Below are 25,299 nucleotides of genomic sequence, written 5' to 3'. Positions count from 1 at the left end.
TTTGTGCCAGTACCATGCTGTTTTGATTACTATAGCTTTGCAGTATTCTTTGAAGTCAGGGATTGTGATGCCTCCACTTTGGTTCCTTTTTCTCAGTATTGCTTTGGCTATTTGGGGTCTTTTATTGTTCCATATAAATTTTAGGATTCTTTGTTCTATTTCTGTGAAGAATGTCATTGGGATTCTGACTGTGATTGCATTGAATCTGTAGATTGCTTTCACTAACATGGACTTTTTTTTTGGAGTAAGATTAGCTTTGAGCTAATGTCTGCTGCCAATCCTCCTCTTTTTGCTGAGGAAGACCAGCCCTGAGCTAAGATCCGTGCCCACCTTCCTCGACTTTATATGTGAGATGCCTAACACAGTATGGCCAAGCAGTGCCATGTCCATACCCGGGATCCCAACCGGAAAACCCTGGGCAGCCAAAGCAGAACATGTGCACTTAACCACTGCACCCCCTGGCCAGCCCCTGAGCATTGAAACTATGTGTATTCTTCCAATCCATAACATTGAATATCTTTCCATTTCTTTATTTCTGCTCCAAAGGATATGAACAGACATTTTTCCAAAGAAGATATCCAGATGGCCAACAGACACATGAAAAAATGTTGAACATCACTAATTGTTGGGGAAATGAAAATCAAAACTATGAGATATCACCTTACGCTGATCAGAACGGCTATAATTACCAGGACAAAACGTAAAAAATGTTGGAGAGGATGCGGAGCAAAAGGAATACTCATACACTCCTGGTCGGAATGCAAACTGGTGTAGCCACTATGGAAAACAGTATGAAGCATTCTCAAAAAGTTAAAAATAGAATGCCAAACAACCTACCTATCCCGCTACAGGATGTTTATCCAAAGAACTTGAAGTCAACAATTCAAAGAGGTTTATAAATCCCTATGTTCACTGCAGCATTATTCACAATAGCCAAGACATGGAAGCAAGCCACACAGAGAAAAACCAATACTGCATGATTTCCCTCGCATGTGGAAGACAAACAAACATATGGAGAAGGAGAACACATCAGTGGTTACCAGAGGAGAAGGGTTGGAGGGCTGGAAAAAACGGGTAAACAGGCACATATGTATAGTGACAGATAAAAACTAGACTATAAGTGGTGAGCATGATGCAGTCTATACAGAAACTGATAAGCAATAATGTACCATGAAATTACACAATGTTATAACCCCCACTATGACCTCAATAAAATAATTGAAAAGAAACAAAAGAGTGCTGATGTTCAGAGAAGTGTCTTTATGTGTATCTACTCACCAGCAAGTGAAGTATTCCTTCACTTCCAAGTTTTAATGCTAACTTAATTTAAAGTACTAACAATTTCTATTAGCAAACAAAGGGTTCTTCCATTTATTAAATTCTGAATATGTGCTATGAATTCTTTGGTGAATTTATGGCTAAATTTTTATTTTTATCGTTATACCAATCTAAAGGCAATTAAAATTGCTATCACTCCCTCAGAGGAGGAACTAACTCTTTTCTCGTGTCACACAATCCTTGAGATGTAGAGCCAGGATTAATTGTTGCGGATGAGATACTAAAGCACAGGTTTCCACGATCCCATGGAAGAAATATTCCCATGATATTCCTTTTGTTGTTAAAAAAAACGATATCAAATGTAAAAATGTAAATAGGCTTACATAATTTAAATATCATATTAAAATGTACAATTTGTCTCTAAATAGAAAATATTTTTCTGGGGCACTTTAAACCATAAAAGGAGAACAGGAGGAAATAAAGGCAATGGTGAAAGATAGCTCCCACTGGCTTTTAACATTCATTTTTATTAATTTAATCCTGAATGTGTACATAGGGTATTCTAGATAAGAGACAGATTTCTCATGAAATGCCTCCCAGTAAGTAATATGTCTGTTGGTGCCCGTTGCCCTAGTCCTTACCCCTAGAGCAACCTGATGAGAGCCAGGTCAGTTGTCCTAATGAGTAGCTGGACACTTCATAGGCAAGATATGGGGGAAAATGACACACTTCTGCTTATAAAGGGGAAGGGGGCAGTTGTTCCCTCCTGAAATATAATGGGCCTGAATCCTAACTGAACCCTTTGGCATGTAAATAATCTCTCCGGGAGTCAGACAGCCTCATGGTTTTGGCTTTTACCAACTAGAGGTGTCTCCAACCCTTGCGTCTTATTTCTCCTTGAAATGACAGTCCCTAGGGAGATGTCTTAGTGGTCCACCCTGACTAACTTAGGTGCCCATCTTAGGGTGTAACCATTTGGCTTTGGGAGATAAGAGAACTTTTAAACAAATGGATATGGATTTAATCCTTATAGTACATGGATGTTTCTAGAGAAGTGAAAGCAAATGTTCTCCCATTTTACAGCGTGTGTTTCTGTGGCTCAGGAGACCAGGCCTTTTACAGGAGCACAGAGAATTTGCCAGCAGCAGCAGAACTGTTTTTGGAAATGAGCAAGTGGCAAAGTGTTGAGAAGGGAAAAGATCTTTTGAAGACCTGTGGTAAAGCATTGTTGGCTATATGATTTGGGGAAACTTTATAACTGGCACGACATTCTCCTCTACTCTTAACAATTGTTGGAAAATTTTCTCTTGTAAACTAAGCAAGATCAGGCTTAGGTTAATTTACTCAGGTGGAGAAGCATGCTTTCTCTTGTTCACTGTACGATGTGTAAGAAAGTAGAGCGGCCCTCTCCTCTTTTCCCCTTAGTGGGCCAATGAAAATGCCCCAGTGCATCCCCAGTTTACGAGTACTCAAGGCTACTAATTCTCAGTCTGCCAAACATTCATCACATATCTAAAATGCATGAAGTGTGTGAGGTTCCAATTTTTGAAGGTATCTGAATAATTAAAGTTTCATTATTCCAAAGATCATATAGTGAAATGTGTTGATAGGTTAACAGATTACTTAGGAATAAAGTGCCAAAGGCACTGTCACGATGTTCTCTTCTGCAGGCCATGCCCACAGCCAGCTCTGTGCCACAAAACCGTCTAAATCGCTATACTGGGATGGGTTTAGGTACCTACCACATCATAGGTCAAGAGTGCTAACCACTGACTCGTGGATCTGAAGCTTCTTATTACAAAGCTAATGCATTGTACAGATTGCATCATGCCGCATGGGTCTAAGAAAAAGCACAGTGTGTATTGTTTTGCTCAAGATTTTGTGGAAAATCGTAATGCTGGATTTTGTCCAAACTTTAATTCTTTGTGAATCTTCTTTCCATAAAATTGTCCACTTTGTAAAATGAATCTAGAATCTGAAATACAGGGCCTTAATATCATTGTCTTTGAACTTCCTTTTCTCAGCATTATCCTTGGAATTAGAGAAAAAAATGATTATTTTATTGACAACCTCTAATAAAGCTCCTTTTATTGCCCCTTTTTTTCTGCGCAAAATACTGCCTGCATTTTATCTGCCCCAGCACTATAAAGTATTCTGCAGGATCATTTCTCATTCTTCACAAACCGGCAGCATGCCCCAAATCAACAGTGACTGGAGTTGCTTGTCTCTAGGTCAGTTTGCTCAAACAGTTAGAACTTGTTTGTCATAAATCAGTTGAGTCCACACGCAGAGATTGATATTAATGCTTTGTTAAGAGATTTTCAGTATGGTTATTTTATACATTGCTGGTTTTGTTTGCAAAATTTAACCAGTGAAAATTGCTCCTCAAGACTCAGAAGCAGGCAACGCCACAAAGTTTACTGTCCTAAGTGGAAGTAATTGCACTCAAATTGACCCAACCTGGAATAGGAAAACATTTAGTTACAGTAATGTTCCTTTCCCTTCTCCTCCCACATGATGATCAAGGCCTTGATGCTTACCACATCAAAAATATTAAGGAAAGGCCTGTGATCTTTTCTATTGGTGTCATCCATTTTCCTTGTGCCAAGCTCAGAGCTTAGTCATGCAGATATTTGTCATATCTTCCAAGGTCAACTCACATTGTGTTCTGTCTCCAGGTCTCATGCAGCCTGTAAAAGATTTTCCATTTCTCATGGTCCTTGTTTGAACTTCTCAGTGACATTCCACACTGGCATCTCTACATTGGTTTGTTCCGAGGGCTTACATATTCATTTTGTAGAGAAGTGTCCCCTCTGCTTGAGCACAATATTAAGAAAATATTGTGAAAGTTTCTCACAATATTTTCTTAATATTTCAACAGGCGTAATGGTAAAAATACAACATTCAAAATGGTTGAAATCCAGATACAGTAGTGTTTACAAGGTAAAATAAAGCCATATATGATAATATTGGAGAAGACAAATGTCATAAAATCAATGGTCTGACATTCCTGGTTAAAATACTTTAAAAAGGGGGGGAAATTATACAAAAGGTAAACAAATAAAAGAAACTAATAAAGAACAGGAATCAATGGAATAGAAAATAGAAAAACAATGAAGAAAATTAATAAAATGAAAAACTGATTATTTAAAAATATCAATAAGAGGGATGAACTTCTAATTAGGCTAATACAAATATGAGCAAACGCAAAAATTAATAGTATGGAGAATGGAGGAGGGAACTTCCATAGTTATTAAGACATTAAAAAGATAATAAAGAGATGGTATTAAATTTTATGCCAGAAAATTTGACTACTTGGATGAAATATGCAAACTATTTGAAAGATACAAATGACCCATGAAGAAATAGAAAATCTGAATATCTCTATATGCATGAAAAATAATAAAAAATTTTTTGTTGAGTAAGCAACTTCCCACAAAGAAACTTCTAACGTCTGAAGAAAGACAAATATAATTCTTAAACAGACTCAGAAAATAAACTTGCCTTGTTAGAAACGTTAAGAAGTTCTTCAGAAAGAAGGAAAATGCTGTGAGTCAGAAAATGGGTCTTTCAATAGACGAACGGATGAAAAAACTGTGGTACATGCACACACTGGGATATTTTCATAGAAAAAAATAAATGAGCTATCAAGCCACAAAAAACACCATGGAGGAACTTTAAATTTATATTTCCCAGGGTAAGAAGTCGGACTGAAAAGTCTACATATTATATCACTCCACTTAAATGGCATTTTGGAAAAGGCAAAACTACAGAGACATTAAAAAGATCCGTGGTTGCCAGTGGTTTTGGGGAGAGGGGAGGAGGGATGAATATGTGGAAAACAAGGACTTTTAGGGCAGAAAAATTACTCTGCACACTATTGTAATCGTGGATACACAATATTATGCATTTGTCAAAATCCATACAACCGTACAGCACAAAGCATGAATCCTAACAAAATTAATTTTAGTTACTGATAAAGTGTCAATATTGGTTGTTCTTCACTTGTAACAAATGCACCATACTGAAAGAAAATGTTAATCACACGGGAAACTGTGAGTTTGGGAAGGAAGTACACGGGGACTCTCTGTACCATCCACTCTCATTTTAAATCTTTACAAAAGTAACTGACCAAGTTAATATGGAGGAAAAGAACTATCTTGACCTCCTTTACGCAATATCAGGTCAAATCAGTCGTTGATAAACTTTGTTTTAGCCTGGTTAAAACAGAGTAGTACAGCTTGAAAAAATTGGGTGTTATTCCAGGAACGCAAGGTTTGTTTAATATATGAAAATTAATGCACTTCACTATATTAAAATAATATATAAGAAAAGACATGATCATTTTAATAGAGGCAAAGAAATCATGTGAAAAAACTTTTAAAAATTCATGGAAAACCTCTCAGCAAACTAAGAAGAGAAAGACAAATGCTCAGTGGTGAAAAAATAATAATAATGATTTCTACCTAAAATCTTAAACAATGCAAGTATATACTTGTCACCATTCCTTTTCAACTTTGACCAGATATCAGTGTAAAAAGATGAGAAAGAAGAAATGGAACATAAAATTCGAAAGGAACAAGTAGAACTCTCTTTTTCTAGAGATGATGTGATCATCTATATAGATAATCCAAAGGAATCCAAACAATGAATACTAGAAACAATAAGTAATTTTATTAAGTAGCAAGACACAAAGTTAATACACAAAAGTCAAATTTACTGCTATACCTCTCAATGGGCAGGTAGAAAATAAAATAAAAAGTAACATCATTTACAAAAGCATAAAATTAAAATTCTAGGAGTAATTTAGTTGGCAATTTATAAGATGTGTCCACTGGAAGTTAAAAGGAAAAGACTCAGAGAAATTAAAGATAGAGTAAAGAGATAAATATACAATTCTATCAACTGGAATACTTGACATAAAGATGGCAATTCTTCCCTGAGTTCATCTATAGATTAAATGTAAGCCTAATTGAATGGAAATTCTAGCAGGATTTTTAAAATATATAAGAAACTGAATCTAAAACATATTTGCTAAGTCAGAGGTCCTAGAATATACAAAATGATTCGATTAAAGGAAAATACTTGAGGACATATATTTCCTGTGTTTAATAGTTACTATTAAGCTATATGGAACAAAACAGTGTGCTGCTGGCATATGGATTCGTAGATAAAGGAGTTGAACAAGCTAGAAAGTCTGGAAATGCATCCCCTCTTACGTGATAAATTGGCATTCTACAAAGATACTAAGATTTGTATGATAAAATGAAAATGACTGTTAATATCAAATATCTGGCAGTTTTTATAATGTTAAACAAACACCAGATGACCCCACAATCCCACTCTAGGTATTTAACCTAGTGAAATGAAAACCTACGTCCACACAAAATCTGTTCGCAAATGTTTATACCAGTGTTTTCTCACAGTTGCCCCAAACTGGAAACAACCCAAATGTCCTTCAACCAGTAAGTAGATAAAGAAACGATGGTGCAGTCGTACCATTGGATACCATGCAACATTAAGAAGGAACCAACTGTTAATGCTCACAAATACTTCGATGAATCTCAAAGGTAATAAGCAAAGTGAAAGAAGCCAGACTCAGAAAGCTGCACACCATGTGAATCCGTTTATGTGGAAACAGAGAAGGCAAAACTACAGGATGGAGAAGAGACCAGTAACTTCAGGGTTAGAGATGGGGAAGGCATTTGACTATAAAGAGCAGCTCAATGATATTCTGGAAGACGACAAACTGTTCTGTATCTTGAGTGTGGTGGTAGTTTACACAATCGTATGCATTTGTCAATTCTCACAGGGCTGTGCCTCTCAAGAGAGTGAATTTCACTTTAGGTAAATTACAGATAATTTTTTACAAGCAAAGAATAATGCACATTTCTGCCTATTTTCTTTCTTGGTGTGTCTTCTTTGCACCTTCCTCCCCAGTTTCTGTTGTCAAGAGAAGGCAAAGGTAATATATACGATTGTAACCTGTGGTGTCTTGCCATGAGAAAACATGTCATATACAAACTGGAACTAGGGAGCATTAAGGTTCTTTCCAAAATGATGGGCAGGGTTTAGGTCAAACAAGATTTAGCAATGAAGAGATCCATTACTGCCTCTAGGCCTGAAAGAACAAAGGAGGGAGCAGTCTCCGGACTTGGAGAGAGAGTCATCTGGTGAGGGCTGCCTGGGGCCCTCAGTCCAGGGAAGCACCCTACCTGCAGTGCCCAGCCCAGGGACCAGAGGGAAGAAATATCCTGAGGGCCCTCTTCTTCCTGCAGGTGGCTGACACTTGCAAAACTTAACCAGAAACTGTGAAGCAAGAGTTCCCACCAGTGCAGTCCAAGCAGGTCAGCCTCACTGGGCACAGAGCCAGGCAGAAAATGGGGACATATATCTGGATGGGCAAATGGAGGCCATCCAGCAAAACCATAGCATTTCCAATAAGGAACTGAAGGAATAGAATCCATATTATTAAAAAAAAAAAAAAAAGCTGAAACACCTAATGTTAGTTATCCCATCTTTTGTAGCTCCTAAGAAGCTCCTGTTATTTCAGGATTACATATTCACACTAGCCTTTGTATTACTAGGAAATCGTGTGTAACAATGCATACTACAACATTATTTTTCAAATAAAAGTGAAATTTTGTAAATATATACTAAAATGATCAAATATAGATAAATTATCTAACTTTTTTTTTGCTGAAAGCTATTCAAGGAAATTCCTTGTACTTTTTACAAAACAGACTATTCTTTTAGATTTTTTTTCAGACATAAATTTGCATCTAACAATAGATATTGGGTTTCGCATTGTCTTTTCTCCTTTTAGTCTGTCACTTTTTATCCTATATCCAGAAACTCTGCACATCTCATCAAATCCCATAGCTTCAACCGTAATCTGTGAGTGTGTAACGGACACACCTTCCCCACTCGCCTTCACCTCCTTGCATTCTCCAGTCATAATGTCCTTCATTGGATGACATTTCCACCTAATGTACTGAAGTCACATTCTCATCAAAACAGTTCAATACAAAGCTCATCACACCCTCTTCTCCATGAAGAGACATTCTTTTTCCTTCATCCCATGAAGAGACAACCTTCTTTCTAGCTTCTCTTTTCACTAATATTCCATAAATAGGGCATGGGGTATTTATCTATGGTACCTTTTCAGAAAGATTGTTGTGAAGAATAAAAAGATAAAGAATGTGAAATATTCTGCTAAAACGTTAAATAAAAATGTTTTGAGATTTTATATTCCATATTTTCAATGTATAATAAAGATTGGCGTGGATTAGGAAAACTAGATTTATTTTTCAGACACACTCAGTGTCTTCAGTGATCTATTTTTATGTTATTCATGTTTAAGACGTTTCAGAATTTAAATTTCCAACATTTGGCGTTTACTTGAAAACATATGTACTTTCTATAGTAATTTGATCACCAATAGGTTGGGTACCTTTTTATACATATGTCACATTTCTAAAATTTATTTGGCCACTTCCTATGTTAGAGGCTTGCTAAATTTATCTCAACATTTTTAATAAGCACATGCTTATTTGCAGAATATCAGCATCCATATAAATTGCTTACAAAATATGGCTCTGTAAGTATTTTATATTAAAACATAAATATAGGTGATACCTTTGTTAATGATTAAAATAATATCCAGTGATATTATAAATTTAATATTTTCACATTTAATTGATTTTTTTTACATTTTAAGATTACGTGCTGTAAAAATGTCACATTCTATTTATTCAAGTGACTTTTGATTTCTCCATCTTGATTCAATGACAGATGCTGTCAATGTTTTCTACATTTGGTCACTAAAAAATATGTTTTGTTTGAATTACCAATGCTTCTACTTTTAACGTGACTATCCTAATTTAGCAGCTAGCCGAATAGTTTCCACATTTTCAATTTATTGTGCCCAGTGCACTAGATTCATTTATGAATACCTTTGTTAATGTCAGCTCCAGCTGAAAATTCTCAGAGGCTCAGTATAGTTTTAAGATTAAAATTGAAGCTCCTTCCATTAGTTCTTTTTTTATGGCTGAAAATATCTTCTTTGTTTTCATTTTCCATTCTTTTAATTTCAACTTGTATCTTTTTTAATTGTGGTAACACTGTTTTATAAAATTATATAAATTTCAGGTGTACATCACTGTCTTCTGATTTCTGTGTAGATCGCATCATGCTCATCACCCAAAGACTAATTACAATCCATCCCCACACACATGTGCAAATCACTACTTTCACCTCCTCCCTGTCCCCCTGCCCTCTGCTAACCACCAATCCAATCTCTGTCTCTATGCGTTTGTTGGTTTTTTATTTTGTTTTGTTTTCCCAGTAATCTTACTGAGATCACAATGGTTTATAACATTGTGTAATTTAGGGTGTACAATATTATTTATCAATTTCTGAATACACTTCATCGTGCTCATTCTCAGCGGTCTAATTTTTATCCATCGCCATACATATGTACCCCTCTGTCCCTTTCGCCCACCCAGCAACCTCCTTCCCCTCTGGTAACCACTAATCTGTTCTCTTTATCCACGTGTTTGTTATCTTCCACATATGAGTCAAATTATTCAGTATTTGTCTTTCTCTGTCTGGCTTATTCCACTTAACATCATACCCTCCTCAAGGTCCATCCCTGTTGTTGGAAATGGGACAATTTTGCCTTTTTTATGGCTGCATAGTATACTATTGTGTGTATATATATACCACATCCTCTTCATCCATTCATCTGTAGAAGGGCACTTGGGTTGCTTCCACATCTTGGCTACTGTTAACAAACTTGCAATGAACATAGGGGTTCATAAATCTCTTTGGATCATTGACTTCACGTTCTTTGGATAAATACCCAGCAGTGGGATAGCTGGATGGTATGGTATTTCTATTTTTAATTTTTTTAGAAATCTCCATACAGTTTTCCATAGTGGCTGCACCAGTTTACATTCCCACCAGCAGTGTAGGAGAAGTCCCTTTTCTCCACAACCTCTTCAACATTTGTTGTTTTTTGTCTTGGTAACTAGAGGCATTCTGACTGATGTAAGGTGATGTCTCATTATAGTTTTGATTTGCATTTCCCTAGTAATTAGTGATGTTGAACATTGTTTCACGTGTCTGTGGGCCATCTGTATATCTTCTCGTATTTTCAACCTAAATGTCCATTCTGGCTTTTTCTGCCCCTTCTGTCTAATAATAAGAAGCAGGAGGAGGAGGAGGAGGAGGAGGAGGAGGAGGGGGAGGGGAGGGGAAGGGGGAGGGGAGGGGAGGGGGAGGGGGAGGGAAGGGGAGGGGGAGGGGAGGAAAAGAAGAAAGAGCGTCAGTTCACTTGAACTGCACATTGATCACCAAGTGCATTATTTCATGGCCTCAGCTTTGTGGTTTTTTGAATTGCTGTTTCTTGGAATACGTACTTCCACACTTTCTATACCTATGAAAACCCATTTTATACTACAAGGTCAAATGATACCATGTCCCCTAATAAATTCAATTTTCCTTCTTCGAAAAACCGGGATCATTTTCTACTACTGTGCATCTCATCATATATAACCAACTCTGGAAGAGCCTCCATAACAGCTTATTGCCTAATAAAGCTTAAATTCCTTCAATGCAAAGTTTTTTCTATTTACATATTAAGACAAACCTAAATAAACCCACACGTAGCTATTTAACACACCTTGATTTCATTTGACGATACATCACCATCTAGACTATCATTTAAATGTGTATTTGTTAGGATCCTACACTCTCATATTGCTTCTTCTTGAAAAATGCTGCTCTTTCAGATGACTGAGCTACACAGTGATGGTAATGACTCATACATTCTCCTGAAAGTCTTAATCACGGAATCATCTTGATTCTCAATGCTTTTCACATTCAGCTTTAAATGAAATTTAACAATTACACCTTTCTTTTTTGTAAGAATCCTTTTTATTTTTAGTCCACTCTGCCAGAGTGGGAAAAAGTGGCAGCCCGCCGCGCTGCTCAGCCCTGGGGGCCCCACCCCCACTCAGGCGACAGACCGCCAGAGTGGGAAAAAGTGGGAGCCCGCCGCGCTTCTCCGCCCTGGAGGCACCCCCCCCCCTCAGGCGACCGACCGCCATTGTGGGTCAAAGTGGCAGCCCGCCCTTCTGCACATCCCTGGGCGCCCCACCCCCACTCAGGAGGCCGAACCCCAGAGTGGGTCAATGTGGCAGCCCGCCGCGCTGCTCAGCCCTGGGCCCCCCCCCCCCACTAAGGCGGACGACCGCCAGAGTGGGTCAAAGTGGCAGCCCGCAGCGCTGCTCAGCCCTGGCAGCCCCACCCCACTCAGGCGGCCGACCACAAGGCTGGGTCAAAGTGGCAGCCCGCCGCACTTATCAGCCCCGGGGGGCCTCCCCACCCACTCAGGCGGCGGACGGCCGGAGTGGTTCAAAGAGGCAGGCCACCACGCTGCTCAGTCCTGGGGGCCCCAGCCCCACTCAGGCGGCCGATCGCCAGAGTGGGTCAAAGTGGCAGCCCGCCACGCTGCTCAGCCTTGGCGGCCACACCCCACTCAGGCGGCCGACCGCCAGAGTGGGTCAAAGTGTCAGCCCGCTGCGCAGCTCAGCACTTGGGGCCCAACCCCGACTCAGGCGGCAGACTGCCAGAGTGGGTCAAATTGGCAGTACTCCGCGCTGCTCAGCCCTGGGGGCCCCACCCCCACTCAGTGGGCGGACCGCCAGAGTCGGTCAAAGTGGCAGCCCGCCTTGCTGCTCAGCCCTGGGGTCCGTCACCCCCCTCAGGCGCCCGACAGCCAGAGTGTGTCAAAGTGGCAGCCCGCCACGCTGCTCAGTCCTGGGGGCCCCAGCCCCACTCAGGCGGCCGATCGCCAGAGTGGGTCAAAGTGGCAGCCCGCCACGCTGCTCAGCCTTGGCGGCCACACCCCACTCAGGCGGCCGACCGCCAGAGTGGGTCAAAGTGTCAGCCCGCTGCGCAGCTCAGTCCTGGGGGCCCCACACTGACTCAGGGGGCAGACCGCCAGAGTGGGTCAAAGTGGCAGCACGCCGTGCTGCTCAGCCCGGGCGGGCCCCCCTCTACTCAGGCGGCCGACCGCCAGAGTGGGTCAAAGTGGCAGACCACTGCGCTGCTCAGCCCTGTGGGCCCTCCCCCCACTCAGGTGGCAGACCGCCAGTGTGGGTCAAAGTGGCAGCCCGCCGCGCTGCTCAGCCCTGGGGGCCCTCCCCACCCACTCAGATGGCCGACCGCCAGAGTGGGTCAAAGTGGCAACCCGCCTTGCTGCTCAGCCCTGGGGGCCCCACCCCCACTCCGGCGGCCCACCGCCAGAGTGGGAAAAAGTGGCAGCCCGCCGCGCTGCTCAGCCCTGGAGCCCCCCCCCCCGCCTCACACCGACCTCTTTGTCTACAGATCATCCTCTCAAATGCCAATTTATCCAGAATCCTTCTCCAGGGCTTCTAGTTTTCCAAGATAGTTTGTGCCTACAGGGGGTCCACCCACCCACCATCTGCCATGTCAAGTTTTCTGTATTCATTACTAATGAAAAACAACTTGTACAATTAAAAACAAAGTGTTCTGTTCAAATTAGGATATCTTGACACATGGTGTTTGCTTGGATTTACAAATATGACACCTATGGTACCCATATTCTAGAATTTGAATAAAAATTAAAATTCAAAGTAAATTATCTTAAAACCACATAAATGAAATGTACAAAAATTTAAGAAAAATAGTGAGGAGAAAACAGAAGTCCATATAAGGCATGATCAAGTGGAGATTTGAAATGTTCTTGAAAAATAAATATAATGTATAAGCTTTTTTTAAATCGAGGAACACACTTCTTGACCATTTTTACAAGTGCGATCTAGATTTTTACACAGCAATTCAAGTAAAGTTTTATTTTAGACACCACACATAGAGACATTTAAAAAATTCAAAACATTAGAAACACAAGTATAAAAATAACACACTGAGCTGCCACATGAGGCATTTTTATTTGAGAACATATATCAAAGTAGCAATGACTCTGTAGATAGAAAATCATAAGTATTCTTGAGCTGTGCTCAATTAACTGGTTTGTACAGATTTTAAGGTATTTGACCCAGCAAAACACTTTGACATTGGAAGGCCACAGTTTCTTGGTTTCTCAGATTGAGAAGAAAACTCTTGGTATCATTTAAACATTAGAATCTAAGAATATTTGACTCCAGACCAGAACCCAAGAACAGTTGGCTACCGAATACAAAGGCATATAAGAACCCTCCTTGAATGTTCACTCTCAAAGCTGGAATGAGACTGATATTCCACATGTCAGATTCTTGCTTGGTAGCAATTTTGAGCAAGACTGCTGCTGGAGTGATGCCCAAGGAAATATAAACAAAACAGAATCCCCACCCTCTAGTGTATCAAACGTAAATGACTGCAACCCTAATCAGGCCATGAGGGTCATGCTGCTCAGTGGAGAAACAAAATATGATGAGATTAGGGAGTTCAAGATACTGATTCTAGTGGAGAATATGGGGTTATCTTTAATTGATTATGTCTTATTTTAATTGGGATTTTACGAATAAATGAATTTATAATGGACCAAGGGAGGCAGAAAGGGAAAGGAAGCATGTGCCCCAAGGAATGAACAACAGGATTGTAGGGACAGAGTAAGATTTCAGAATCCATTGAAAGACTAGCCAGTTGACCAATGTGGCACATATGAGGGAAGTTGGAAGAAACATAACTTGAAAAGGATTTTAAAGGATATAATATTAAATGAGAAAATGAGGAAGCTATTTTAGCATAAGTTGATGTTGACTTTGCTCATCTGCTGAGGGGAAGAAGCCATGGAAAGGAAAACATTGACATCGATAGGAAGAGGAGAGATGATTGATGGTACAACATCACTGAAAAAGAAGTAATAGTGTTGAAAAGAAATCACTCCGGCTGCTGGTGAAAACCACAGATAAAGAATCTGGATTTTATAACACCTTCAAAATTTGAAAATGAGATGCATTTATTGACCTAAATTAATTAATTATATCTACAATATAATTATTAAATGGTTCCCAGTGGAGAAACATTTGAGAACTTTTAAAACATTTGTTTGATAAATTATAATTAGAACAGGTTTTAAAACCTAGCTTTATGCTTAATTAAGAAACACATTTCCAGACATCAAGGAGATTCTTATATTTAACAACTTATCTAGGGAAAATGTGCTTTCCCCCCAAAAGAGCAGTCCAGTATTCTTTCTTGGTGATCTCTTCTTATATAGCAGAACACTCTTATTTTAGGGAGCTATCTTGATAAAGACATGCATTTATTATCAGAATGCACGTTATAAAAGTAAGAACTGGCAATGAGTTAATTGATAGAGGCAGGACAAGTCATTCTCTACATGCTTGTTTTGAGAGTCAACTAAAATAATGTATAAGCAAATGATCTGTAATATGCAACAGAAAATTATTAGGTATATCACTGCTTTTTTTCCACCATACCGTTACCTGTTTGCCACAGGAGTACTTCCTCCTTTTTAGACCAGTTAGATAAATTTACCCTCTACAAAGACCACTCTTATAAACAAAAGAGTATTTATGTTTATATAATACATCAGAGATAGACACCAGATAGTTTCTATCTTCGTGGTCTGGAAGGAGTCTCTCCCTCTCCCCAGTGAGTGTTGCCATCCTGACTAGGGGAATCTGTACACAAAGAATGCAATCTTCCTCTTCCGCTCGGGCATGGTTACCAGGGACACATCACTGTAGAAATCACATCTTTCTTCACCCTGTCCCCACACACTCCAGTTTGCTTGAAAAATGGTTTATTCATTGGACATTGTCACATCTATAACGATGCTATAATTTTTGTTTGAAAATTTAGGTATTCCAATCTCTCAAAGCCAACCTCTATTTTATTGAAACAGAAACACATCTCTCATTTGACTTTCTGTGAAATAATAAGGCATATAATTTTAGCTCTTGACTAATTTCCTAGACTAGAAGCATAATCTGTTTGGTTTATCTTGCTTCAATGCAAAAATAGTGTTAAAATAATTATTCTGACATTTTAATGTCTCCTAAAGATGTTAGGGATGGTAAAATTAGTAAGAAAACTGCTGTTCAGTAATAGCTGAGATTGATGAAATAGGAAGCATTTTTAAATTTGTTTTTCTTACATATATTTCAGAACTTGTAAATTCCTATGCCATAGTTTTTCTGGAGTAATAAGGCAAGAATTATCTTCTCCCAGCTTTAAAAAAGAATTCTGTGTTTTAGATACTTGTTCACACAATTTTAAAAAATTAATCATGGCCTTCAAAATGTTGCTGTTCTGACTGCTCCCTGGCCCTCCTGCCTCGTCTTGTACCATCTCCCCCCTCGCTCTATGAACTCAAGACACGCTGACCTCCTTTCAGCGCTGCATACGCTCGTGCTGCCAGAGAGCTTTGCAACCCTGTATCCTCTGTTTGGAGATCTTTTTAATCCCGGCTTTATTCATTTTACTTTTCTATGACCAATTTCTATTTCTTTAGGGAGTCCTTTCAGAAATTCCCTAAGTCCTATCTCCTAAAACATGGTTTCATGATATTGTGTGCTTATATTTCAGGGTGTTTGTCCCAGTGAAGATTTTGCATTTACTTGTGAGGTTTTTTAATTAATGTCTGTGTCCTCACATGTTACTCACCCCTACAACTACCTGAATCCAAACAGTTGTGTTAATGAATGGGGAGCACCATGTTTTTGTTCCTATCAGTTTCGGGACGTATCAGGTACTGTGTAATTACAAATGTATATCGAAATTGGGAAACAAAAATTTTCAGTTATAAGCTTTGGTAAAGCACAGCTGTTTTAATTTGAAAATAAAAATCACGATTAAATTAATTAGTAGGTCTCCTTTAAGATATTCAGGACAAGTCCTCTAATATTTCAACAGAATGCTTGCAGCTGGCCAATAGTTCTGAGCACTCGTAACGTGCAGAATATTGAGGCATTTTCAAAAAGGCAAGGCAAGTTAATAAACAATTTTTTAATGATTTTTCTAAGTACCTCTCATTACAACATAGATGCTGTTTACAAAATTAAAAACACAAATTATACAAAGCTTTTTAAACAAAACGATTTAATGCTACAAAGAAAATACCAACGACTAAATTCCTGTGATGAAAATCAGGGATTACACCACAGTACATAGCTATACTTACCAGTTTTCATTTATTTCCATGCAGTGATTCTCAGCCAAGTTTTAAAAGCCATCATGAAATTATGTAATCTGAAATAAAATTCTAAATATATTTGATTAGTGTTGTATCATTAAAATGTCAACCATTTTAAGATCAATTTTTCATCCTGATTTGAAGAGTGGTTTAAAAATATTTGTTGAAACCATTATGCATGCTGCATCTACATATGCAAATATAGTCTAAAGATTCTGTTCATTTTCCTAAACACACTGTAGCTATAATCTGAGTGGTCACTGGAGTAAACACAGGCTTTGACATTACATAAAACCTACCATTTTCAAGACTTCTAGAATCAACAAATACTTGACACTCTAGAAATATCTCTTTCATCAGCTGCATGCTGGAAGGGACAGCGTTACAATCTAGAGTGTGGATTCCTTTATGTGAAGACACGATTAGAACCTGTTAATAAAGGGCTGCTAGGGTCTTTTAATATGAAGGAGTCAACATTTAAATTCAAGGTTATACTCCGGTTTTATTGTTCCTCCCAGACAAGCAGGTTCTGGAGCCTCTACTTCAGGTTAATTACAGAAATATTTGTCCTGCCCCATTGTAAGTAGGAGAGAAACAGCCAAGGACAGGACCACGGGGCTCAGGGAGTTGAAAAAATGAGGTGAGCCGCCGATAGCAAGGTAGACATACTCTTTACTTACCTTGGCCTACATACGGTGGGAGTGCAGCTGTTTTCCTTGTGGCCGTTTTTATATGACCCTAGACAAAAGTGGCATACAGCCAGCAGATGTTGACATTATGAAGGTTACATAAGGTGTTCATATACATGGTGGCGCATAGGCTGCCTGCAGTAACATGCTGAGTCACATCTGCCCGGAAGCTGCTCCCATCTAATTGTCCACAGCGCCTCCATATTTTTCTTTCACTCTACACCCATTAGAGTGCAGCAGTCACGGGCTTGTAGGCGGTGTGTGCACGTGCACACAGCACGACGTCTTAAAGCTACATTTTACAACAACAATACAATGATCAGTAAGTAGCCACCAAGAGACAAGCTACACCCACCAGCGTGGCGAGAACCCACTGCCGCAGGGAGGACAGCTTAGGGCCACCCTCAAGTATATTGTCCTATCAAGTTAGTCAGGAGATAAGGCCATTCATGACTACCATAGACCCAGAAGCTGCCCAAGGGTACTATATCTGTGGGGGCCACCCCCACACAGGGAGGGACGTTTCACCAATATTTGGGCCAGGTCATTCGTGTAACCTTTTGACACAGCCCCTGGGGTATCCACCTTGTTGTCGTATTCTCCCTTTTGTTGTTCTATGTACAAGGGCACAGGTGTGTGGAGCACAACAGCCTCCCCGGATAATGGCCCACGGCCGTCTCAGAGGCTTGGGGTTGGCCAGGGCTGCTTATGTCCACATTGTCAGCGTATCTGTTGAGGCACCTGGCACCTCTGAGCATGAGATGGTCTCTAGGAATACAGCCAGGTCTCGTTTCTTTCCGAAGCGGGGTGGATGCGCCATGGCAAGCCTTCTACTGCTCCGGTGGGCAGTTCCGTGTACACCCAACAGTTAGATACATTGGCAAGCTTCGTACAGGTGTATGCCCCTTCTACAATACTGTTCGCTGTACTTTATCTATGGGCAAAAGGACAAGGCAGTGATAGGAGCCAACAAAGATAAATCACGTTCTTTAAGCGAAATGCATGCTAGTCCCTTATCTTGGGGCAAGAGGGTGGCTACCAACAGGGGCCTTCCCGGCCATTGATATTACACTTTTCGTGTCCGTAGAGATGCCGCAAGTGTGGGCTCCACATGGAGGAGTAGAGGGGAACTCATTATCGGCCGCAAAGAAATCACATGCATTTCCTTTAGGATAGAACCAGCACTGGTCTGTGGCAGCCTGACAGTTACCCAAGGGGGCCAACTGCTAGTCACCCACGGGGTGATATGTAAGTCTCGCTGCTTTTCAAGTCCCCATGGAGCTAAAAGCACCAACCATCTACAGTGGGGGCTTTCATATTTTATGACCATTTTTATTCTTGTACTTGTCTCATGTTGAGGCACATTGGGGCCGGCCCACTGTTGGACTTCTTGTCCTGTAAAATGTGTCCCCTTGTCGTTTTTTACAACCAAGGGTCAACCAAAAAGACCATAAAGAGTACCTGTAGGGCTTGAATTGTCTGTCTCTGATCTGTGGCCGTACAGGGCCATGTAAAGAGTAAACCAGTGGCTGTATCAACAGCCATAAAGGCGTACACAGTGCCTTTGGTCTTTGGTAATGGTCCGATGTAGTCCACTTGCCATCGGACAAAGGGTGCATGCCCTCTACTAGTACCTTCAGTATACCAAGCATTCTCTAGGACAGGGACTTTTCTTTAGCATAGGGTGTGGGCTCTATTTCTAGAGGAGACTTTGGGGCCTTTTCTTCCACAGCGAGGAACTCAGCTGGCCCCAACACTTGTTATAACTCTATATTCAGGGGGCTGGAGCTCACTGAACTCCTTTGTTTGAGCCATCCCTGTACAGGGTATGTAGTTCTGAGCTTTACAGCGGCCATTCGTGTGATGGCCTCACATGCTACCAGGGCAGCATAGGCAGCTGTCAACTGTTTCTTTAGTAGAGAATATCACATTTTTGCCCTTTTCTAAAGTTGGGACCAAAACCCACCAGGGGCTCATATCCTGTCCTGTCACTACCATAAGCCTCAGCCAAAACCCTCTTGGGTAACACAGACACCCAATTTATATGGCCGTCCTGGATCAGCCACTTGCAGAGCCTGTACCTGCTGCACCGCATGCTTGGTGACCTTAAATGCTTGGTTCGCAGTGCGTGTCCAGTCTCAAGGGGCCCGCTTTTTCTCCATAGCATACCAGGGTCTCACCACCTGGACTAAAAGAGAGATAAACACTTGCTAATATCCCAACAAGTCCTGGTCTCTGGACTTTGGCGTCATTCACAGCCCAACCACATGTTGCCAGATGTCTCTGCAGGGAGTTGGTAGCCTGTTTGAGATCTGTAAGAGAGTCAGAGTTTAACACAACATCAATGTAGTGAAATACAAGCACTGTATCACTATGAACTCAGGCAGCCAAGTCCTGGGTGATAAATCTATGACAAATAGTGGGGCTGTGCAAGTATCCTTGTGGAAAAACATGAAAAGCCCACTGCCTGCCATCCCAGGTGAAGGCAAACTCTCAGTGGCAACATCAATGGAAAAGAAGGCATTAGTAAGGTCTACAGCATAGTGGTACTGTCCCAATCGGACTGTCAGCTGATCCATGAGGTCATGCATTGAGGGCACAGCAGCATGTAATGGAGGAGTCACTTTATTTAATTCCAGTAGTCCACAGTGATACTCCATGTGCCATCAGGCTTCTTCATGGGCCGAACCAGGGCATTATAAGGACCGTGGGTGGATTGTACCATCCCAACCTCTTTTAACTTTGCAGTAGTCTGTGTGATCTCCTCATGTCCACCAGGACAACAGTCTCAACCACACGCACCTGTAGGTGGAATTCACCCATGGTCATCTGTAGGCACAGTCTTTTCAAGACGTCCACCCCCAGAACATACTCAAGCATGGGAGACATACACTGTGTACACTCGGGGTGGTAAACGGCCAATGCCAAAGGACAGAGACACTGGCTTTACTTTCACCTACTGTCTCTATTGCCATCAACATATGCCAGCTTCTCTGGAAACTTAACCGGGTTGCCGTAAATCAGACTGTAATCAGCTCCAGTATCTACCAATACCAGTACAGACTGTACATTGCTGGGGGACCAGTAAATCCCAAGTTCCACGGGAGTCCTATGGTCCTTTGGGGATCCCCTAAGCCTAGCACCTCAGCCTTCCCCCTAGTCAAAGAGGTACATGAGCTCCTCACCTGAGGGCTTCAGAAATCCTGAAGGCTTGCCTGGTGACTCTTGCCAGGATTTTTCCCCACTCCTGCTGTCTTCTAGAACTGTTTCTCAAGGTTTAACCAGTGCCTCAGTGCCATCAGGACGGTGTTTGGTTGCCTGTCTATTTTCGTCTGATCAATGCCTGCAGCTAACAGGTCAATCTACATCTGCATGCAGTCACTTGCTTGGGCCTGTTCTCTGCCGAGCCTGCTCTAGGCTTGGGGGCCTCCCCCGCAGTGAGACATGCACGGTTTTCTCCTTCCTTGGGCATTCTACGTTCCCCAAAGTGGCCATTGTAGTGGCTACTTCATGTATCTGGCCCAAAAGAATCAGACGGGATCTCGTTCCCAACACGCGGATAACTTGGACCAGTTCCACATAGGTCTGCCATGGGCTTACAGTCTCCGGGAGCTCCCCGGCATTCTCTCACACTGTCCCAGGCGGCAGCCGTCACCCACTCCGTCATGGAGTAATTTCCCTGCCCTTGGGTTAGCCAGCGGCTGTAGCAGCTGCCGAAGGGATCTGCCCCCTCATCCCATAGCGGCAGGAGCCAGGCTGGTATGGGCTCCCCTAGCCGCTGCCTGCGCAAGTCCCGCAGTTCCTTTGGCGTATAGGTGGTATACGCCATGAACTCTGTCACCATCAGGGCTCCTTGGGCAACATCGCCTGGACCCAAGGGCTGCTCATGCTTTACCTTTGGCTGGATTACTGGCGAAGCGTGGAGAGGGCGTGCTTCCTCTACGTCCCAGTCCTCAGCGTCCTCTGCCGGTTGCTGCGAGGCGGCATTTCTAGCTCCTGTTCCAACTGCCGCACCCGTGCCTCCAGGGTGTCCTCCTCGGCTAGGAGTTCCCCGATGCCGGCTGCATCCCACAAGGCAGAATCCATGTTCTGGCTTAAGGCTGTCAAAAACAGCCGGCCCGCCAGCCCCATGGCAGGTCAGGCGTTCTCTGGCACCTGCTCCCCTGGGCATGCAGAGCCATCTCAGTGCTGACCAGGGTACCCTCCACGGACTCCCATCCTTCCACAGGGGTGGCCACATGTCTGTCCCGGCAGCCTCAGGAGCCATAGGTCCATACACCTCAGAATCCTTTTGACTATGCCAAGTGTATGCAGGAGAGAAACAGCAGATGAAGGGACCATGGGGCTCGGTGCTCGAGGAGTTGAAAAAAAGGTCTGAGCACGCGAGGGCAAGGTAGACATACATTTTATTCACTTTGGCCAAGAGACAGTGGGAGCGCAGCAGTTCCCCTTGTGGCTGCTTTTATATGACCACTAGACAAAAGTGGCATACAGCCAGCAGATGTTTACATTATGTAGGTTACATAAGGTGTTCATATACATGGTGGCGCATACGCTGCCTGCAGCAACATGCTGAGTCACATCTGCCCAGAGCCTGCTCCGGTCTAATTGTCCACAGTGCCTCCATATTTTTTCTTCACCCATAGAATTTGCCACTATGAGATGGATTTCAGTTCATGGACAGAAGGATATGAGGTGAGAAAAAGATTGTCTCTATTCTCCACTCTCTCCAAAAATATGTGCCTCTTCCTTTGAACCTTATCTAGAGACTGTCAGTTATGCCAAAATGTAGGAATTTTTCACAATGCCTCACGCCCAATGTTTTGCTAAAGAAAATGCCTTTTTTAATTGTACAGGTACGTTGGCTCTCCATTTGGTTTTGGTGTTCTCTTCTCCAGGCTACTCAATCACTGAGGGACAGTATAGTCCTCCAAAATATATTGTCTGTTCTACTGCAACAATCTTTTTCTTTTTCTTTTCTTTTCTTTTTTTTTTTGAGAAAGATTAGCCCTGAGCTAACTACTGCCAGTCCTCCTCTTTTTGCTGAGGAAGACTGGCCCTGAGCTAACATCCGTGCCCATTTTTCTCTACTTTATATGTGGGATGCCTACCACAGCATAGCATGCCAAGTGGTGCCATGTCTGCACCTGAGATCTGAACCATGAACCCCGGGCCGTGGAGAAGCAGAACATGCGAACTTCACCGCTGCACCACCAGGCTGGTCCCTGCAACAATCTTTTAGGCAGAAGCCCTGTTTTATGTTTTGCTACAATCGCTACCACCTCATTTTCACACTATTAAGTAAAATGATTTCTAAACGTAATTTTACTCATTTCTGCTTCCTATTTCCACCTCTTCAGTTCTTCCCCCTCTGCTTTCTTTATAAAAGCAACTTCTGGAACATGATATTCCTCCGGATACACAGGGTCTATCATAATTATTTTCCTTTCTCTCTTGTTTTATCCTAAATACCCAATTAATACTAAAGTTCAATTAATAATCAATATCAAAAATATCTCCTTGCCATATTTGCATGCACATTATATTTAAAATAATTAAAGAATGCACTCCAAGAATTAATGTAAGTATCAAAAATCACTGTATAAATGTCTCCTTAAAACTATCTACTTGGGGGCCTGCCCCGTGCCCAAGTGGTGAAGTCTGTGTGCTCCACTTCCACAGCACAGGGTTTCCCAGTTTGGATCCTGAACGCAGACCTACACACCACTCACCACGCCATGCAGTGGCGGAATCCCACATAGAAGAACTAGAATGACCTACAACTAGCACATACAGCTAGGTACTGGGGCTCCGGGGGAACCAAACAAAGAAGACTGGCAACGGATGTTAGCTCAGGGCCAATCTTCCTCACCGAAAAAAAATTAAAAAGCCTACTTAAAAACAAAAAAGAAGGCTCAACCTCCTGTTCTCTTAAAAAAAAGAAATTATCTACTTAACATCTTATCCTCATTAGAATTCAGGTACACATTTTTTACTACTTGATCACAGAATAGTAGCCTATGGTAGGTGCTCATTCATATTGATTAAGTTAATAAATCAGTGCATAGATTAATTAGTTAATTTAACAGTATGGGTAAAATGTCCTCATAGGAACTAGAGATTTATGTATGGGAGAACAGCTTATGCTTTACAAATGAAATTCTTTTATTTTTAAGTTTTTCTACCTATTCTTTATTATTATACCAAAGTTTGTTAGCTTTCATAAACTCATTTAGCGAAGGAAACTGATGGTCTCTGATATTACTAGGGTAGACACTAATTTCAGTATCGATGAATGTTATATCACCTTATTTCTTGCAGTATGTATGCTTCCTTTTATGACAGCCTCATCCTTCCGATTTTTGAGGACAAACACTTGGCGTCCTCTCTGCCTCCTCTTTTTCTCTCGTGCCTCTGTTATAATCACTCAATTCTGTTCTCTCTGTTATTTAGTTTCTCACCACTCAACTGCTGGCCCCCTGGATGAAGACACCGCCTCTCTTGCCTGTGTTATGGCAATAATCTGTAGCTCAGTCTCTCCTTTCCATGTAGTCTACTCTTGAGATGAAAGCCCGAGTGGTACTCTTAAAACATAGCTGACATCACGTCATTCTATAGCTCAGTCCTCCTCCCGGGGCTCTCAGTCGCTCTCACAATGCAGGCAGATTCCTGACAGCGGCTGGCAGAGGCCAGCAGAAACTAGCTTTTTGCTCCCTCCTGATCTTATCTCCCAGTACTCTTCATCGTTCCTGATGCTACTCCAATGACACAGGTCCCCTTGCAATGACATAAACATACAAAACATGCTCCACTCAGGCTTTTTGCATTTTTCCATTTTAAATTACTAGATATTCTTTCAATGAGAATTATAAAAAACCCAAATATATTTTTTTGTAAACTGTCTTTTTAAGAAAATTGTTTTCCTTTAATTAGATACACTACTGAATAAGATGTCTTCTTTTGAAAAACTAATAAATAAAAGAACAAGTTTTAAACATATATGATTTGTCCAAGATATTTGAAAAAGGAAAAACGAAGCCTGATTTTCTTTGGTAAGTTTTTAAATCAGAATTTATTCTCTCCCTTTTTAAAGAGTAACTCTAAAGTTGTGAGTCACATGGGACAAAGAGAGAGAACACCTTGTAGCTGCTGTAATAGCTCTAATAATTCTGGTGTTATCTTTCTTTTCTGGAATTCATATCTACACAAAATAGCTGAATTTATAATATTTTTAATGAATTGATTAATGGGGAAAAGAAAATATTTATTGAACATGTACATAAATAAACTTTACCATAAACAATTATGCCTATCAAAAAGACAGTAACTTTAAAAAGTTACCCCAAAAATGAGGGAAAACATTAATTACAGAAAATAAAATGGAATTTAATGAAAAAACAGAATTAATAAAATTTAGTGAATACATGGCTCCCTCTTCAAGTTTTTATTTAAATGTCATCCACTCAGTGAAGACTTTCCTATCTCCTTATTTAAAAGGTGCATCAGGTCCACACCTGGGACTATGTAATTTATCACCCTGCTTTATTTCTCATATTCTTTGTTGTATATATGGCTTTTACTTATTTAGTATGGTTTTTTCTTCATGATGTGTTTTTTCTCTCTAATTCAGTGGTCATGGAATTTGACTCTCCCTCCTGATGGGTGAAGACCAAGGTCAAGTGCAGAAGAGCATGTCTGGGGCGATATCATGGTGGCCACAGCCAGACAGGCATGAGTGTAATTAAGGGAAATGAAATAATTTGAGGACCAATATGGAAAAATCTACATTTTGTGGATAGACATACACACCCCAGCAGCTGTCGGTCTAGTGCTGGTAGAATAGAGAGAAAGTCAAAGTAATGTAGGAGGTATTCCAAGATCTCTAAATCACTGTAACAATCCTGGTATTGTGGAAAAAGAGTCTGAAAGATGACCTGGCATTACTGGTCATTATAGCTATCAACAGTAGATATAATAAGTAACCCTCTGTAAAGTCAGCCAGAAAATAAAAATGAGCTAAAAGGTCAGCATTCTCTCCTGGTAGCATGGGATTTCAGAGGAGAATTTGAAAGCTGTGCAGGTGTTTTAACAAAACAGAAACAGAACCTCCAGACAATGGTATTTCTTCTAGCAAAGAAAACT

At 41.1% G+C, this 25,299-nt stretch overlaps 1 protein-coding gene and 1 long non-coding RNA gene across 3 annotated transcripts in view; one reads left to right on the top strand and one right to left on the bottom strand.

Annotated features, from left to right (window-relative positions):
• LOC123285602 (ral guanine nucleotide dissociation stimulator-like) overlaps positions 1 to 25,299 on the top strand; it is a 372,006-nt gene that overhangs the window by 123,223 nt on the left and 223,484 nt on the right. The window lies entirely within an intron of this gene.
• LOC139045279 (uncharacterized) lies at positions 17,992 to 24,804 on the bottom strand. Of its 2 annotated transcripts, none has more exons than XR_011503324.1 (2): positions 20,343 to 24,804; positions 17,992 to 19,469 (listed from the first exon to the last, which is right to left on the bottom strand). It is a non-coding gene; the product is annotated as an uncharacterized lncRNA (long non-coding RNA). The 2 variants fall into 2 exon arrangements; XR_011503325.1 differs by having other exon boundaries at positions 21,053 to 24,804.

Source organism: Equus asinus, chromosome 5, assembly GCF_041296235.1.
Source record: "Equus asinus isolate D_3611 breed Donkey chromosome 5, EquAss-T2T_v2, whole genome shotgun sequence".
Lineage (NCBI taxonomy): Eukaryota > Metazoa > Chordata > Mammalia > Perissodactyla > Equidae > Equus > Equus asinus.
Note: the sequence above shows the minus strand (reverse complement) of the source record. Positions and strands in the feature narration are given on the sequence as shown.